Below are 18419 nucleotides of genomic sequence, written 5' to 3'. Positions count from 1 at the left end.
TGGATATTCCAGAGTGGATGGGAGAACAGGCTGTAAAGAGAAATACCTTGCTCTAAAACCAAAACGGAGCTATCTAGGAGAATGATTGTCAATGTGTGTATTCATCATCAAGAGTTAAACCGATGTGTGTTTGCAGCAGTTCAGAAACCCTTTCTTTGGAGAATGCAGAAACCGTCATTTCCAGCCCTAGAGAACCATATAAGAGTTAGCAGTAAGAATGCGTTTAAAACACAGAAGACCCGCTTCTTACGAACTCATCTGCTGTGCTTTGGTTCCTTTTAGGAAGTTTCATCTATGTTTAGATTCAGCGAGGCAGAAACACGTTTCTTCTAAAAGCTGCGTTTGGACATTCCAGAGTGGATGGGAGAACAGGCTGTAAAGAGAAATACCTTGCTCTAAAACCAAAACGGAGCTATCTAGCAGAATGGTTGTCAATGTGTGTATTCATCATCCAGAGTTAAACTGATGTGTGTTTGCAGCAGTTCAGAAACCCTTCCTTTGGAGAATGCAGAAACAGTCTTTTCCCGTCCTAGAGACGCTTATAAGAGTTAGCAGTAAGAATGCGTTTAAAACACAGAAGATCCGCTTCCTACGAAGTCCTCTGCTGTGTGTTGGTTCCTTTTAGGAAGTTGCATCTATGTTTAGATTCAGCGAGGTAGAAACACGTTTCTTCTAAAAGCTGCGTTTAGACATTCCAGAGTGGATGGGAGAACAGGCTGTAAAGAGAAATACCTTGCTCTAAAACCAAAACGGAGCTATCTAGCATAATGGTTGTCAGTGTGTGTATTCAACTTCCAGAGTTAAACTGATGTGTATTAGCAGCAGTTCAGAAACCCTCTCTTTGGAGAATGCAGAAACAGTCATTTCCAGCCCAAGAGACGAATATAAGAGTTAGCAGTAAGAATGCGTTTAAAACACAGAAGACCCGCTTCTTACGAACTCATCTGCTGTGTGTTGGTTCCTTTTAGGAAGTTGCATCTATGTTTAGATTCAGCGAGGTAGAAACACGTTTCTTCTAAAAGCTGCCTTTGGACATTACAGGGTGCATGGGAGAACAGGCTGTAAAGAGAAATACCTTGCTCTAAAACCAAAACGGAGCTATCTAGCAGAATGGTTGTCAGTGTGTGTATTCAACTTCCAGAGTTAAACTGATGTGTGTTTGCAGCAGTTCAGAAACCCTTTCTTTGGAGAATGCAGAAACCCTCATTTCAAGCCCTAGAGACGCATATAAGGGTTAGCAGTAAGAATGCGTTTAAAACACAGAAGACCCGCTTCTTCCGAACTCCTCTGCTGTGTGTTGGTTCCTTTTAGGAAGTTGCATCTATGTTTAGATTCAGCGAGGCAGAAACACGTTTCTTCTAAAAGCTGCGTTTGGACATTCCAGAGTGGATGGAAGAACAGGCTGTAAATAGAAATACCTTGCTCTAAAACCAAAACGGAGCTATCTAGCAGAATGGTTGTCAATGTGTGTATTCATCATCCAGAGTTAAACTGATGTGTGTTTGCAGCAGTTCAGAAACCCTTTCTTTGGAGAATGCAGAAACAGTCATTTTCAGCCCTAGAGACGCGTATAAGAGTTAGCAGTAAGAATGCGTTTAAAACACAGAAGACCCGCTTCTTACGAACTCATCTGCTGTGCGTTAGTTCCTTTTAGGAAGTTGCATCTCTGTTTAGATTCAGCAAGGTAGAAAAACGTTTCTTCTAAAAGCTGCGTTTGGATATTCCAGAGTGGATGGGAGAACAGGCTGTAAAGAGAAATACCTTGCTCTAAAACCAAAACGGAGCTATCTAGCAGAATGGTTGTCAATGTGTGTATTCATCATCCAGAGTTAAACTGATGTGTGTTTGCAGCAGTTCAGAAACCCTTTCTTTGGAGAATGCAGAAACAGTCTTTTCCCGCCCTAGAGACGCTTATAAGAGTTAGCAGTAAGAATGCGTTTAAAACACAGAAGACCCGCTTCTTACGAACTCATCTGCTGTGTGTTGGTTTCTTTTAGGAAGCTGCATCTATGTTTAGATTCAGCGAGGTAGAAAAACGTTTCTTCTAAAAGCTGCGTTTGGATATTCCAGAGTGGATGGGAGAACAGGCTGTAAAGAGAAATACCTTGCTCTAAAACCAAAACGGAGCTATCTAGCAGAATGGTTGTCAATGTGTTTATTCAACTTCCAGAGTTAAACTGATGTGTGTTTGCAGCAGTTCAGAAACCCTTTCTTTGGAGAATGCAGAAACAGTCTTTTCGCGCCCTAGAGACGCTTATAAGAGTTAGTGGTAAGAATGCGTTTAAAACACAGAAGACCCGCGTCTTACGAACTCATCTGTTGTGTGTTGGTTTCTTTTAGGAAGTTGCATCTATGTTTAGATTCAGCGAGGTAGAAACACGTTTCTTCTAAAAGCTGCGTTTGGACATTCCAGAGTGGATGGGAGAACAGGCTGTAAAGAGAAATACCTTGCTCTAAAACCAAAACGGAGCTATCTAGCAGAATGTTTGTCAGTGTGTGTATTCAACTTCCAGAGTTAAACTGATGTGTGTTTGCAGCAGTTCAGAAACCCTTTCTTTGGAGAATGCAGAAACAGTCTTTTCCCGCCCTAGAGACGCTTATAAGAGTTAGCAGTAAGAATGCGTTTAAAACACAGAAGACCCGCTTCATACGAACTCATCTGTTGTGTGTTGGTTCCTTTTAGGAAGCTGCATCTATGTTTAGATTCAGCGAGGTAGAAACACGTTTCTTCTAAAAGCTGCGTTTGGACATTCCAGAGTGGATGGGAGAACAGGCTGTAAAAAGAAATACCTTGCTCTAAAACCAAAACGGAGCTATCTAGCAGAATGGTTGTCAGTGTGTGTATTCAACTTCCAGAGTTAAACTGATGTGTGTTTGCAGCAGTTCAGAAACCCTTTCTTTGGAGAATGCAGAAACCCTCATTTCAAGCCCTAGAGACGCATATAAGGGTTAGCAGTAAGAATACGTTTAAAACACAGAAGACCCGCTTCTTACGAACTCATTTGCTGTGTGTTGGTTCCTTTTAGGAAGTTGCATCTATGTTTAGATTCAGCGAGGTAGGAACACGTTTCTTCTGAAAGCTGCGTTTGGACATTCCAGAGTGGATGGGAGAAAAGGCTGTAAAGAGAAATACCTTGCTCTAAAACCAAAACGGAGCTATCTAGCAGAATGGTTGTCAATGTGTGTATTCAACTTCCAGAGTTAAACTGATGTGTGTTTGCAGCAGTTCAGAAACCCTTTCTTTGGAGAATGCAGAAAGAGTCTTTTCCCGCCCTAGAGACGCTTATAAGAGTTAGCAGTAAGAATGCGTTTAAAACACAGAAGACCCGCTTCTTACGAACTCATCTGCTGTGTGTTTGTTCCTTTTAGGAAGTTGCATCTATGTTTAGATTCAGCGAGGAAGAAACACGTTTCTTCTAAAAGCTGCATTTCGACATTCCAGAGTGGATGGGAGAACAGGCTGTAAAGAGAAATACCTTGCTCTAAAACCAAAATGGAGCAATCTAGAAGAATGTTTGTCAGTGTGTGTATTCAACTTCCAGAGTTAAACTGATGTGTGTTTGCAGCAGTTCAGAAACCCTTTCTTTGGAGAATGCAGAAACCGTCATTTCCAGCCCTAAAGACGCATATAAGAGTTAGCAGTAAGAATGCGTTTAAAACACAGAAGACCCGCTTCTTACGAACTCATCTGCTGTGCTTTGGTTCCTTTTAGGAAGTTTCATCTATGTTTAGATTCAGCGAGGAAGAAACACGTTTCTTCTAAAAGCTGTGTTTGGACATTCCAGAGTGGATGGGAGAACAGGCTGTAAAGAAAAATACTTTGCTCTAAAACCAAAACGGAGCTATCTAGCAGAATGGTTGTCAATGTATGTATTCACCTTCCAGAGGTAAACTGATGTGTGTTTGCAGCAGTTCAGAAACCCTTTCTTTGGAAAATGCAGAAACAGTCTTTTCCCGTCCTAGAGACGCTTATAAGAGTTAGCAGTAAGAATGCGTTTAAAACACAGAAGACCCGCTTCTTACGAACTCCTCTGCTGTGTGTTGGTTCCTTTTAGGAAGTTGCATCTATGTTTAGATTCAGCGAGGCACAAACACGTTTCTTCTAAAAGCTGCGTTTGGACATTCCAGAATGGATGGGAGAACAGGCTGTAAAGAGAAATACTTTGCTCTAAAACCAAAACGGAGCTATCTAGCAGAATGGTTGTCAATGTATGTATTCACCTTCCAGAGGTAAACTGATGTGTGTTTGCAGTAGTTCAGAAACCCTTTCTTTGGAGAATGCAGAAACAGTCTTTTTCCGTCCTAGAGACGCTTATAAGAGTTAGCAGAAAGAATGCGTTTAAAACACGGAAGACCCGCTTCTTACGAACTCCTCTGCTGTGTGTTGGTTCCTTTTAGGAAGTTGCATCTATGTTTAGATTCAGCGAGGCAGAAACAAGTTTCTTCTAAAAGCTGCGTTTGGACATTCCAGAGTGGATGGGAGAACAGGCTGTAAAGAGAAATACCTTGCTCTAAAACCAAAACGGAGCTATCTAGCAGAATGGTTGTCAATGTGTGTATTCATCATCCAGAGTTAAACTGATGTGTGTTTGCAGCATTTCAGAAACCCTTTCTTTGGAGAATGCAGAAACAGTCATTTTCAGCCCTAGAGACGCATATAAGAGTTAGCAGTAGGAATGCGTTTAAAACACAGAAGACCCGCTTATTACGAACTCATCTGCTGTGCGTTAGTTCCGTTTAGGAAGTTGCATCTATGTTTAGATTCAGCAAGGGAGAAAAACGTTTCTTCTAAAAGCTGCGTTTGGATATTCCAGAGTGGATGGGAGAACAGGCTGTAAAGAGAAATACCTTGCTCTAAAACCAAAACGGAGCTATCTAGGAGAATGATTGTCAATGTGTGTATTCATCATCAAGAGTTAAACCGATGTGTGTTTGCAGCAGTTCAGAAACCCTTTCTTTGGAGAATGCAGAAACCGTCATTTCCAGCCCTAGAGAACCATATAAGAGTTAGCAGTAAGAATGCGTTTAAAACACAGAAGACCCGCTTCTTACGAACTCATCTGCTGTGCTTTGGTTCCTTTTAGGAAGTTTCATCTATGTTTAGATTCAGCGAGGCAGAAACACGTTTCTTCTAAAAGCTGCGTTTGGACATTCCAGAGTGGATGGGAGAACAGGCTGTAAAGAGAAATACCTTGCTCTAAAACCAAAACGGAGCTATCTAGCAGAATGGTTGTCAATGTGTGTATTCATCATCCAGAGTTAAACTGATGTGTGTTTGCAGCAGTTCAGAAACCCTTCCTTTGGAGAATGCAGAAACAGTCTTTTCCCGTCCTAGAGACGCTTATAAGAGTTAGCAGTAAGAATGCGTTTAAAACACAGAAGATCCGCTTCCTACGAAGTCCTCTGCTGTGTGTTGGTTCCTTTTAGGAAGTTGCATCTATGTTTAGATTCAGCGAGGTAGAAACACGTTTCTTCTAAAAGCTGCGTTTGGACATTCCAGAGTGGATGGGAGAACAGGCTGTAAAGAGAAATACCTTGCTCTAAAACCAAAACGGAGCTATCTAGCAGAATGGTTGTCAGTGTGTGTATTCAACTTCCAGAGTTAAACTGATGTGTATTAGCAGCAGTTCAGAAACCCTCTCTTTGGAGAATGCAGAAACAGTCATTTCCAGCCCAAGAGACGAATATAAGAGTTAGCAGTAAGAATGCGTTTAAAACACAGAAGACCCGCTTCTTACGAACTCATCTGCTGTGTGTTGGTTCCTTTTAGGAAGTTGCATCTATGTTTAGATTCAGCGAGGTAGAAACACGTTTCTTCTAAAAGCTGCCTTTGGACATTACAGAGTGCATGGGAGAACAGGCTGTAAAGAGAAATACCTTGCTCTAAAACCAAAACGGAGCTATCTAGCAGAATGGTTGTCAGTGTGTGTATTCAACTTCCAGAGTTAAACTGATGTGTGTTTGCAGCAGTTCAGAAACCCTTTCTTTGGAGAATGCAGAAACCCTCATTTCAAGCCCTAGAGACGCATATAAGGGTTGGCAGTAAGAATGCGTTTAAAACACAGAAGACCCGCTTCTTACGAACTCCTCTGCTGTGTGTTGGTTCCTTTTAGGAAGTTGCATCTATGTTTAGATTCAGCGAGGCAGAAACACGTTTCTTCTAAAAGCTGCGTTTGGACATTCCAGAGTGGATGGGAGAACAGGCTGTAAAGAGAAATACCTTGCTCTAAAACCAAAACGGAGCTATCTAGCAGAATGGTTGTCAATGTGTGTATTCATCATCCAGAGTTAAACTGATGTGTGTTTGCAGCAGTTCAGAAACCCTTTCTTTGGAGAATGCAGAAACAGTCATTTTCAGCCCTAGAGACGCATATATGAGTTAGCAGTAAGAATGCGTTTAAAACACAGAAGACCCGTTTATTACGAACTCATTTGCTGTGCGTTAGTTCCTTTTAGGAAGTTGCATCTATGTTTAGATTCAGCAAGGTAGAAAAACGTTTCTTCTAAAAGCTGCGTTTGGATATTCCAGAGTGGATGGGAGAACAGGCTGTAAAGAGAAATACCTTGCTCTAAAACCAAAACGGAGCTATCTAGCAGAATGGTTGTCAATGTGTGTATTCATCATCCAGAGTTAAACTGATGTGTGTTTGCAGCAGTTCAGAAACCCTTTCTTTGGAGAATGCAGAAACAGTCTTTTCCCGCCCTAGAGACGCTTATAAGAGTTAGCAGTAAGAATGTGTTTAAAACACAAAAGACCCGCTTCTTACGAACTCATCTGTTGTGTGTTGGTTCCTTTTAGGAAGTTGCATCTATGTTTAGATTCAGCGAGGTAGAAACACGTTTCTTCTAAAAGCTGCGTTTCGACATTCCAGAGTGGATGGGAGAACAGGCTGTAAAGGGAAATACCTTGCTCTAAAACCAAAACGGAGCTATCTAGCGGAATGGTTGTCAATGTGTGTATTCAACTTCTAGAGTTAAACTGATGTGTGTTTGCAGCAGTTCAGAAACCCTTTCTTTGGAGAATGCAGAAACCGTCATTTCCAGCCCTAGAGACGCATAAAAGATTTAGCAGTAAGAATGCGTTTAAACACAGAAGACCCGCTTCTTACGAACTCATCTGCTGTTCTTAGGTTCCTTTTAGGAAGTTTCATCTATGTTTAGATTCAGCGAGGAAGAAACACTTTTCTTCTAAAAGCTGTGTTTGGACATTCCAGAGTGGATGGGAGAACAGGCTGTAAAGAGAAATACTTTGCTCTAAAACCAAAACGGAGCTATCTAGCAGAATGGTTGTCAATGTATGTATTCACCTTCCAGAGGTAAACTGATGTGTGTTTGCAGCAGTTCAGAAACCCTTTCTTTGGAGAATGCAGAAACAGTCGTTTCCCGTCCTAGAGACGCTTATAAGAGTTAGCAGTAAGAATGCGTTTAAAACACAGAAGACCCGCTTCTTACGAACTCCTCTGCTGTGTGTTGGTTCCTTTTAGGAAGTTGCATCTATGTTTAGATTCAGCTAGACAGAAACACGTTTCTTCTAAAAGCTGCGTTTGGACATTCCAGAGTGGATGGGAGAACAGGCTGTAAAGAGAATTACCTTGCTCTAAAACCAAAATGGAGCAATCTAGCAGAATGTTTGTCAGTGTGTGTATTCAACTTCCATAGTTAAACTGATGTGTGTTTGCAGCAGTTCAGAAACCCTTTCTTTGGAGAATGCAGAAACCGTCATTTCCAGCTCTAAAGACGCATATAAGAGTTAGCAGTAAGTTTGCGTTTAAAACACAGGAGACCCGCTTCTTACGAACTCATCTGCGGTGTGTTGGTTCCTTTTATGAAGTTGCATCTATGTTTAGATTCAGCGACGTAGAAACACGTTTCTTCTAAAAGCTGCGTTTGGACATTCCAGAGTGGATGGGAGAACAGGCTGTAAAGAGAAATACCTTGCTCTAAAACCAAAACGGAGCTATCTAGCAGAATGGTTGTCAATGTGGGTATTCAACTTCCAGAGTTAAACTGATGTGTGTTTGCAGCAGTTCAGAAACCCTTTCTTTGGAGAATGCAGAAACAGTCTTTTCCCGCCCTAGAGAGGCTTAAAAAGTTAGCAGTAAGAATGCGTTTAAAACACAGAAGACCCGCTTCTTACGAACTCCTCTGCTGTGTGTTGGTTCCTTTTAGGATGTTGCATCTATGTTTAGATTCAGCGAGGCAGAAACAGGTTTCTTCTAAAAGCTGCGTTTGGACATTCCAGAGTGGATGGGAGAACAGGCTGTAAAGAGAAATACCTTGCTCTAAAACCAAAACGGAGCTATCTAGCAGAATGGTTGTCAATGTGTGTATTCATCATCCAGAGTTAAACTGATGTGTGTTTGCAGCAGTTCAGAAACCCTTTCTTTGGAGAATGCAGAAACAGTCATTTTCAGCCCTAGAGACGCATATAAGAGTTAGCAGTAAGAATGCGTTTAAAACACAGAAGACCCGCTTATTACGAACTCATCTGCTGTGCGTTAGTTCCTTTTAGGAAGTTGCATCTATGTTTAGATTCAGCAAGGTAGAAACACGTTTCTTCGAAAAGCTGCGTTTGGATATTCCATAGTGGATGGGAGAACAGGCTGTAAAGAGAAATACCTTGCTCTAAAACCAAAACGGAGCTATCTAGCAGAATGGTTGTCAATGTGTGTATTCATCATCCAGAGTTAAACCAATGTGTGTTTGCAGCAGTTCAGAAACCCTTTCTTTGGAGAATGCAGAAACCGTCATTTCCAGCCCTAGAGAACCATATAAGAGTTAGCAGTAAGAATGCGTTTAAACACAGAAGACCCGCTTCTTACGAACTCATCTGCTGTGCTTTGGTTCCTTTTAGGAAGTTTCATCTATGTTTAGATTCAGCGAGGTAGAAACACGTTTCTCCTAAAAGCTGCGTTTGGACATTTCAGAGTGGATGGGAGAACAGGCTGTAAAGAGAAATACCTTGCTCTAAAACCAAAACGGAGCTATCTAGCAGAATGGTTGTCAGTGTGTGTATTCAACTTCCAGAGTTAAACTGATGTGTGTTTGCAGCAGTTCAGAAACCCTTTCTTTGGAGAATGCAGAAACAGTCTTTTCCCGCCCTAGAGACGCTTATAAGAGTTAGCAGTAAGAATGCGTTTAAAACACAGAAGACCCGCTTCATACGAACTCATTTGTTGTGTGTTGGTTCCTTTTAGGAAGCTGCATCTATGTTTAGATTCAGCGAGGTAGAAACACGTTTCTTCTAAAAGCTGCGTTTGGACATTCCAGAGTGGATGGGAGAACAGGCTGTAAAGAGAAATACCTTGCTCTAAAACCAAAACGGAGCTATCTAGCAGAATGGTTGTCAGTGTGTGTATTCAACTTCCATAGTTAAACTGATGTGTGTTTGCAGGAGTTCAGAAACCCTTTCTTTGGAGAATGCAGAAACCCTCATTTCAAGCCCTAGAGACGCATATAAGGGTTAGCAGTAAGAATGCGTTTAAAACACAGAAGACCCGAATCTTACGAACTCATCTGTTGTGTGTTGGTTCCTTTTAGGAAGTTGCATCTATGTTTAGATTCAGCGAGGTAGAAACACGTTTCTTCTAAAAGCTGCGTTTGGACATTCCAGAGTGGATGGGAGAACAGGCTGTAAAGAGAAATACCTTGCTCTAAAACCAAAACGGAGCTATCTAGCAGAATGGTTGTCAGTGTGTGTATTCAACTTCCAGAGTTAAACAGATGTGTGTTTGCAGCAGTTCAGAAACCCTTTCTTTGGAGAATGCAGAAACAGTCATTTCCAGCCCAAGAGACGCATATAAGAGTTAGCAGTAAGAATGCGTTTAAAACACAGAAGACCCGCTTCTTACGAACTCATCTGCTGTGGGTTGGTTCCTTTTAGGAAGTTGCATCTATGTTTAGATTCAGCGAGGTAGAAACACTTTTCTTCTAAAAGCTGCGTTTGGACATTCCAGAGTGGATGGGAGAACAGGCTGTAAAGAGAAATACCTTGCTCTAAAACCAAAACGGAGCTATCTAGCAGAATGGTTGTCAATGTGTGTATTCAACCTCCAGAGTTAAACTGATGTGTGTTTGCAGCAGTTCAGAAACCCTTTCTTTGGAGAATGCAGAAACAGCCTTTTCCCGTCCTAGAGAGGCTTAAAAAAGTTAGCAGTAAGAATGCGTTTAAAACACAGAAGACCCGCTTCTTACGAACTCATCTGTTGTGTGTTGGTTCCTTTTAGGAAGCTGCATCTATGTTTAGATTCAGCGAGGTAGAAACACGTTTCTTCTAAAAGCTGCGTTTGGACATTCCAGAGTGGATGGGAGAACAGGCTGTAAAGAGAAATACCTTGCTCTAAAACCAAAACGGAGCTATCTAGCAGAATGGTTGTCAGTGTGTATATTCAACTTCCAGAGTTAAACTGATGTGTGTTTGCAGCAGTTCAGAAACTCTTTCTTTGGAGAATGCAGAAACCCTCATTTCAAGCCCTAGAGACGCATATAAGGGTTAGCAGTAAGAATGCGTTTAAAACACAGAAGACCCGCTTCTTACGAACTCATCTGCTGTGTGTTGGTTCCTTTTAGGAAGTTGCATCTATGTTTAGATTCAGCGAGGTAGAAACACGTTTCTTCTGAAAGCTGCGTTTGGACATTCCAGAGTGGATGGGAGAACAGGCTGTAAAGAGAAATACCTTGCTCTAAAACCAAAACGGTGCTATCTAGCAGAATGGTTGTCAATGTGGGTATTCAACTTCCAGAGGTAAACTGATGTGTGTTTGCAGCAGTTCAGAAACCCTTTCTTTGGAGAATGCAGAAACAGTCATTTCCCGCCCTAGAGACGCTTATAAGAGTTAGCAGTAAGAATGCGTTTAAAACACAGAAGACCCGCTTCTTACGAACTCATCTGCTGTGTGTTTGTTCCTTATAGGAAGTTGCATCTGTGTTTAGATTCAGCGAGGTAGAACACGTTTCTTCTAAAAGCTGCGTTTGGACATTCCAGAGTGGATGGGAGAACAGGCTGTAAAGAGAAATACCTTGCTCTAAAACCAAAACGGAGCTATCTAGCAGAATGGTTGTCAATGTGTGTATTCAACTTCCAGAGTTAAACTGATGTGTGTTTGCCGCAGTTCAGAAACCCTTTCTTTGGAGAATGCAGAAACCGTCATTTCCAGCCCTAAAGACGCATATAAGAGTTAGCAGTAAGAATGCGTTTAAAACACAGAAGACCCGCTTCTTACGAACTCATCTGCTGTGTGTTGGTGCCTTTTAGGAAGTTGCATCTATGTTTTGATTCAGCGACGTAGAAACACGTTTCTTCTAAAAGCTGCGTTTGGACATTCCAGAGTGGATGGGAGAACAGGCTGTAAAGAGAAATACCTTGCTCTAAAACCAAAACGGAGCTATCTAGCAGAATGGTTGTCAGTGTGTGTATTCAACTTCCAGAGATAAACTGATGTGTGTTTACAGCAGTTCAGAAACCCTATCTTTGGAGAATGCAGAAACAGTCTTTTCCCGCCCTAGAGACGCTTATAAGAGTTAGCAGTAAGAATGCGTTTAAAACACAGAAGACCCGCTTCTTACGAACTCATCTGTTGTGCGTTGGTTCCTTTTAGGAAGCTGCATCTATGTTTAGATTCAGCGAGGTAGAAACACGTTTCTTCTAAAAGCTGCGTTTGGACATTCCAGAGTGGATGGGAGAACAGGTTGTAAAGAGAAATACCTTGCTCTAAAACAAAAACGGAGCTATCTAGCAGAATGGTTGTCAGTGTGTGTATTCAACTTCTAGAGTTAAACTGATGTGTGTTTGCAGCAGTTCAGAAACCCTTTCTTTGGAGAATGCAGAAACCGTCATTTCCAGCCCTAGAGACGCATAAAAGAGTTAGCAGTAAGAATGCGTTTAAACACAGAAGACCCGCTTCTTACGAACTCATCTGCTGTGCTTAGGTTCCTTTTAGGAAGTTTCATCTATGTTTAGATTCAGCGAGGAAGAAACACTTTTCTTCTAAAAGCTGTGTTTGGACATTCCAGAGTGGATGGGAGAACAGGCTGTAAAGAGAAATACTTTGCTCTAAAACCAAAACGGAGCTATCTAGCAGAATGGTTGTCAATGTATGTATTCACCTTCCAGAGGTAAACTGATGTGTGTTTGCAGCAGTTCAGAAACCCTTTCTTTGGAGAATGCAGAAACAGTCGTTTCCCGTCCTAGAGACGCTTATAAGAGTTAGCAGTAAGAATGCGTTTAAAACACAGAAGACCCGCTTCTTACGAACTCCTCTGCTGTGTGTTGGTTCCTTTTAGGAAGTTGCATCTATGTTTAGATTCAGCTAGACAGAAACGCGTTTCTTCTAAAAGCTGCGTTTGGACATTCCAGAGTGGATGGGAGAACAGGCTGTAAAGAGAATTACCTTGCTCTAAAACCAAAATGGAGCAATCTAGCAGAATGTTTGTCAGTGTGTGTATTCAACTTCCATAGTTAAACTGATGTGTGTTTGCAGCAGTTCAGAAACCCTTTCTTTGGAGAATGCAGAAACCGTCATTTCCAGCTCTAAAGACGCATATAAGAGTAAGCAGTAAGTTTGCGTTTAAAACACAGGAGACCCGCTTCTTACGAACTCATCTGCTGTGTGTTGGTTCCTTTTATGAAGTTGCATCTATGTTTAGATTCAGCGACGTAGAAACACGTTTCTTCTAAAAGCTGCATTTGGACATTCCAGAGTGGATGGGAGAACAGGCTGTAAAGAGAAATAACTTGCTCTAAAACCAAAACGGAGCTATCTAGCAGAATGGTTGTCAATGTGTGTATTCAACTTCCAGAGTTAAACTGATGTGTGTTTGCAGCAGTTCAGAAACCCTTTCTTTGGAGAATGCAGAAACAGTCTTTTCCCGCCCTAGAGAGGCTTAAAAAGTTAGCAGTAAGAATGCGTTTAAAACACAGAAGACCCGCTTCTTACGAACTCCTCTGCTGTGTGTTGGTTCCTTTTAGGATGTTGCATCTATGTTTAGATTCAGCGAGGCAGAAACAGGTTTCTTCTAAAAGCTGCGTTTGGACATTCCAGAGTGGATGGGAGAACAGGCTGTAAAGAGAAATACCTTGCTCTAAAACCAAAACGGAGCTATCTAGCAGAATGGTTGTCAATGTGTGTATTCATCATCCAGAGTTAAACTGATGTGTGTTTGCAGCAGTTCAGAAACCCTTTCTTTGGAGAATGCAGAAACAGTCATTTTCAGCCCTAGAGACGCATATAAGAGTTAGCAGTAAGAATGCGTTTAAAACACAGAAGACCCGCTTGTTACGAACTCATCTGCTGTGCGTTAGTTCCTTTTAGGAAGTTGCATCTATGTTTAGATTCAGCAAGGTAGAAACACGTTTCTTCGAAAAGCTGCGTTTGGATATTCCATAGTGGATGGGAGAACAGGCTGTAAAGAGAAATACCTTGCTCTAAAACCAAAACGGAGCTATCTAGCAGAATGGTTGTCAATGTGTGTATTCATCATCCAGAGTTAAACCAATGTGTGTTTGCAGCAGTTCAGAAACCCTTTCTTTGGAGAATGCAGAAACAGTCTTTTCCCGCCCTAGAGACGCTTATAAGAGTTAGCAGTAAGAATGCGTTTAAAACACAGAAGACCCGCTTCATACGAACTCATTTGTTGTGTGTTGGTTCCTTTTAGGAAGCTGCATCTATGTTTAGATTCAGCGAGGTAGAAACACGTTTCTTCTAAAAGCTGCGTTTGGACATTCCAGAGTGGATGGGAGAACAGGCTGTAAAGAGAAATACCTTCCTCTAAAACCAAAACGGAGCTATCTAGCAGAATGGTTGTCAGTGTGTGTATTCAACTTCCATAGTTAAACTGATGTGTGTTTGCAGGAGTTCAGAAACCCTTTCTTTGGAGAATGCAGAAACCCTCATTTCAAGCCCTAGAGACGCATATAAGGGTTAGCAGTAAGAATGCGTTTAAAACACAGAAGACCCGAATCTTACGAACTCATCTGTTGTGTGTTGGTTCCTTTTAGGAAGTTGCATCTATGTTTAGATTCAGCGAGGTAGAAACACGTTTCTTCTAAAAGCTGCGTTTGGACATTCCAGAGTGGATGGGAGAACAGGCTGTAAAGAGAAATACCTTGCTCTAAAACCAAAACGGAGCTATCTAGCAGAATGGTTGTCAGTGTGTGTATTCAACTTCCAGAGTTAAACGGATGTGTGTTTGCAGCAGTTCAGAAACCCTTTCTTTGGAGAATGCAGAAACAGTCATTTCCAGCCCAAGAGACGCATATAAGAGTTAGCAGTAAGAATGCGTTTAAAACACAGAAGACCCGCTTCTTACGAACTCATCTGCTGTGGGTTGGTTCCTTTTAGGAAGTTGCATCTATGTTTAGATTCAGCGAGGTAGAAACACTTTTCTTCTAAAAGCTGCGTTTGGACATTCCAGAGTGGATGGGAGAACAGGCTGTAAAGAGAAATACCTTGCTCTAAAACCAAAACGGAGCTATCTAGCAGAATGGTTGTCAATGTGTGTATTCAACCTCCAGAGTTAAACTGATGTGTGTTTGCAGCAGTTCAGAAACCCTTTCTTTGGAGAATGCAGAAACAGCCTTTTCCCGTCCTAGAGAGGCTTAAAAAAGTTAGCAGTAAGAATGCGTTTAAAACACAGAAGACCCGCTTCTTACGAACTCATCTGTTTTGTGTTGGTTCCTTTTAGGAAGCTGCATCTATGTTTAGATTCAGCGAGGTAGAAACACGTTTCTTCTAAAAGCTGCGTTTGGACATTCCAGAGTGGATGGGAGAACAGGCTGTAAAGAGAAATACCTTGCTCTAAAACCAAAACGGAGCTATCTAGCAGAATGGTTGTCAATGTGTGTATTCAACTTCCAGAGTTAAACTGATGTGTGTTTGCCGCAGTTCAGAAACCCTTTCTTTGGAGAATGCAGAAACCGTCATTTCCAGCCCTAAAGACGCATATAAGAGTTAGCAGTAAGAATGCGTTTAAAACACAGAAGACCCGCTTCTTACGAACTCATCTGCTGTGTGTTGGTTCCTTTTAGGAAGTTGCATCTATGTTTTGATTCAGCGACGTAGAAACACGTTTCTTCTAAAAGCTGCGTTTGGACATTCCAGAGTGGATGGGAGAACAGGCTGTAAAGAGAAATACCTTGCTCTAAAACCAAAACGGAGCTATCTAGCAGAATGGTTGTCACTGTGTGTATTCAACTTCCAGAGATAAACTGATGTGTGTTTACAGCAGTTCAGAAACCCTATCTTTGGAGAATGCAGAAACAGTCTTTTCCCGCCCTAGAGACGCTTATAAGAGTTAGCAGTAAGAATGCGTTTAAAACACAGAAGACCCGCTTCTTACGAACTCATCTGTTGTGCGTTGGTTCCTTTTAGGAAGCTGCATCTATGTTTAGATTCAGCGAGGTAGAAACACGTTTCTTCTAAAAGCTACGTTTGGACATTCCAGAGTGGATGGGAGAACAGGTTGTAAAGAGAAATACCTTGCTCTAAAACAAAAACGGAGCTATCTAGCAGAATGGTTGTCATTGTGTGTATTCAACTTCCAGAGTTAAAATGATGTGTGTTTGCAGCAGTTCAGAAACCCTTTCTTTGGAGAATGCAGAAACAGTCTTTTCCCGCCCTAGAGACGCTTATAAGAGTTAGCAGTAAGAATGCGTTTAAAACACAGAAGACCCGCTTCTTACGAACTCATCTGCTGTGTGTTTGTTCCTTTTAGGAAGTTGCATCTGTGTTTAGATTCAGCGAGGTAGAAACACGTTTCTTCTAAAAGCTGCGTTTGGACATTCCAGAGTGGATGGGAGAACAGGCTGTAAAGAGAAATACCTTGCTCTAAAACCAAAACGGAGCTATCTAGCAGAATGGTTGTCAATGTGTGTATTCAACTTCCAGAGTTAAACTGATGTGTGTTTGCCGCAGTTCAGAAACCCTTTCTTTGGAGAATGCAGAAACCGTCATTTCCAGCCCTAAAGACGCATATAAGAGTTAGCAGTAAGAATGCGTTTAAAACACAGAAGACCCGCTTCTTACGAACTCATCTGCTGTGTGTTGGTTCCTTTTAGGAAGTTGCATCTATGTTTAGATTCAGCGACGTAGAAACACGTTTCTTCTAAAAGCTGCGTTTGGACATTCCAGAGTGGATGGGAGAACAGGCTGTAAAGAGAAATACCTTGCTCTAAAACCAAAACGGAGCTATCTAGCAGAATGGTTGTCAATGTGTGTATTCAACTTCCAGAGTTAAACTGATGTGTGTTTGCAACAGTTCAGAAACCCTTTCTTTGGAGAATGCAGAAACCGTCATTTCCAGCCCTAAAGACGCATATAAGAGTTAGCAGTAAGAATGCGTTTAAAACACAGAAGACCCGCTTCTTACGAACTCATCTGCTGTGTGTTTGTTCCTTTTAGGAAGTTGCATCTATGTTTAGATTCAGCGAGGAAGAAACATGTTTCTTCTAAAAGCTGCGTTTGGACACTCCAGAGTGGATGGGAGAACAGGCTGTAAAGAGAAATACCTTGCTCTAAAACCAAAACGGGGCTATCTAGCAGAATGGTTGTCAATGTGTGTATTCAACTTCCAGAGTTAAACTGATGTGTGTTTGCAGCAGTTCAGAAACCCTTTCTTGGAGAATGCAGAAACAGTCTTTTCCCGCCCTGGAGACGCTTATAAGAGTTAGCAGTAAGAATGCGTTTAAAACACAGAAGACCCGAATCTTACGAACTCATCTGTTGTGTGTTGGTTCCTTTTAGGAAGTTGCATCTATGTTTAGATTCAGCGAGGTAGAAACTCGTTTCTTCGAAAAGCTGCGTTTGGACATTCCAGAGTGGATGGGAGAACAGGCTGTAAAGAGAAATACCTTGCTCTAAAACCAAAATGGAGCTATCTAGCAGAATGTTTGTCAGTGTGTGTATTCAACTTCCAGAGTTAAACTGATGTGTGTTGGCAGCATTTCAGAAACCCTTTCTTTGGAGAATGCAGAAACAGTCTTTTCCCGCCCTAGAGTCGCTTTTAAGAGTTAGCAGTAAGAATGAGTTTAAAACACAGAAGACCCGCTTCTTAATAACTCATCTGTTGTGTGTTGCTTCCTTTTAGTAAGCTGAATCTATGTTTAGATTAAGCGAGGTAGAAACACGTCTCTTCTAAAAGCTGCGTTTGGACATTCCAGAGTGGATGGGAGAACAGGCTGTAAAGAGAAATACCTTGCTCTAAAACCAAAATGGAGCTATCTAGCAGAATGTTTGTCAGTGTGTGTATTCAACTTCCAGAGTTAAACTGATGTGTGTTTGCAGCAGTTCAGAAACCCTTTCTTTGGAGAATGCAGAAACAGTCATTTCCAGCCCAAGAGACGCATATAAGAGTTAGCAGTAAGAATGCGTTTAAAACACCCAAGACCAGCTTCTTAGGAACTCATCTGCTGTGTGTTGGTTCCTTTTAGGAAGTTGCATCTATGTTTAGATTCAGCGCAGTAGTAACACGTTTCTTCTAAAAGCTGCGTTCGGACATTCCAGAGTGGATGGGAGAACAGGCTGTAAAGACAAATACCTTGCTCTAAAACAAAAACGGAGCTATCTAGCAGAATGGTTGTCAATGTGTGAATTCAACTTCCAGAGTTAAACTGACGTGTGTTTACAGCAGTTCAGAAACCCTTTCTTTGGAGAATGCAGAAACAGTCTTTTCCCGCCCTAGAGACGCTTATAAGAGTTAGCAGTAAGAATGCGTTTAAAACACAGAAGACCCGCTTCTTACGAACTCATCTGTTGTGTGTTGGTTCCTTTTAGGAAGTTGCATCTATGTTTAGATTCAGCGAGGTAGAAACACGTTACTTCTAACAGCTGCATTTGGACATTCCACAGTGGATGGGAGAACAGGCTGTAAAGAGAAATACCTTGCTCTAAAACCAAAACGGAGCTATCTAGCAGAATGGTTGTCAGTGTGTGTATTCAACTTCCAGAGTTAAACTGATGTGTGTTTGCAGCAGTTCAGAAACCCTTTCTTTGGAGAATGCAGAAACAGTCTTTTCCCGCCCTAGAGTCGCTTTTAAGAGTTAGCAGTAAGAATGCGTTTAAAACACAGAAGACCCGCTTCATACGAACTCATCTGTTGTGTGTTGGTTCCTTTTAGGATGCTGCATCTATGTTTAGATTCAGTGAGGTAGAAACACGTTTCTTCTAAAAGCTGCGTTTGGACATTCCAGAGTGGATGGGATAACAGGCTGTAAAGAGAAATACCTTGCTCTAAAACCAAAATGGAGCTATCTAGCAGAATGGTTGTCAGTGTGTGTATTCAACTTCCATAGTTAAACTGATGTGTGTTTGCAGCAGTTCAGAAACCCTTTCTTTGGAGAATGCAGAAATAGTCTTTTCCCGCCCTAGAGTCGCTTTTAAGAGTTAGCAGTAAGAATGCGTTTAAAACACAGAAGACCCGCTTCA

This window comes from Saimiri boliviensis, chromosome 20 (assembly GCF_048565385.1).
Source record: "Saimiri boliviensis isolate mSaiBol1 chromosome 20, mSaiBol1.pri, whole genome shotgun sequence".
NCBI classification, from domain to species: Eukaryota; Metazoa; Chordata; class Mammalia; order Primates; family Cebidae; genus Saimiri; species Saimiri boliviensis.
The sequence above is the reverse complement of the archived record's forward strand: the minus strand, read 5'-3'. Positions refer to the sequence as shown.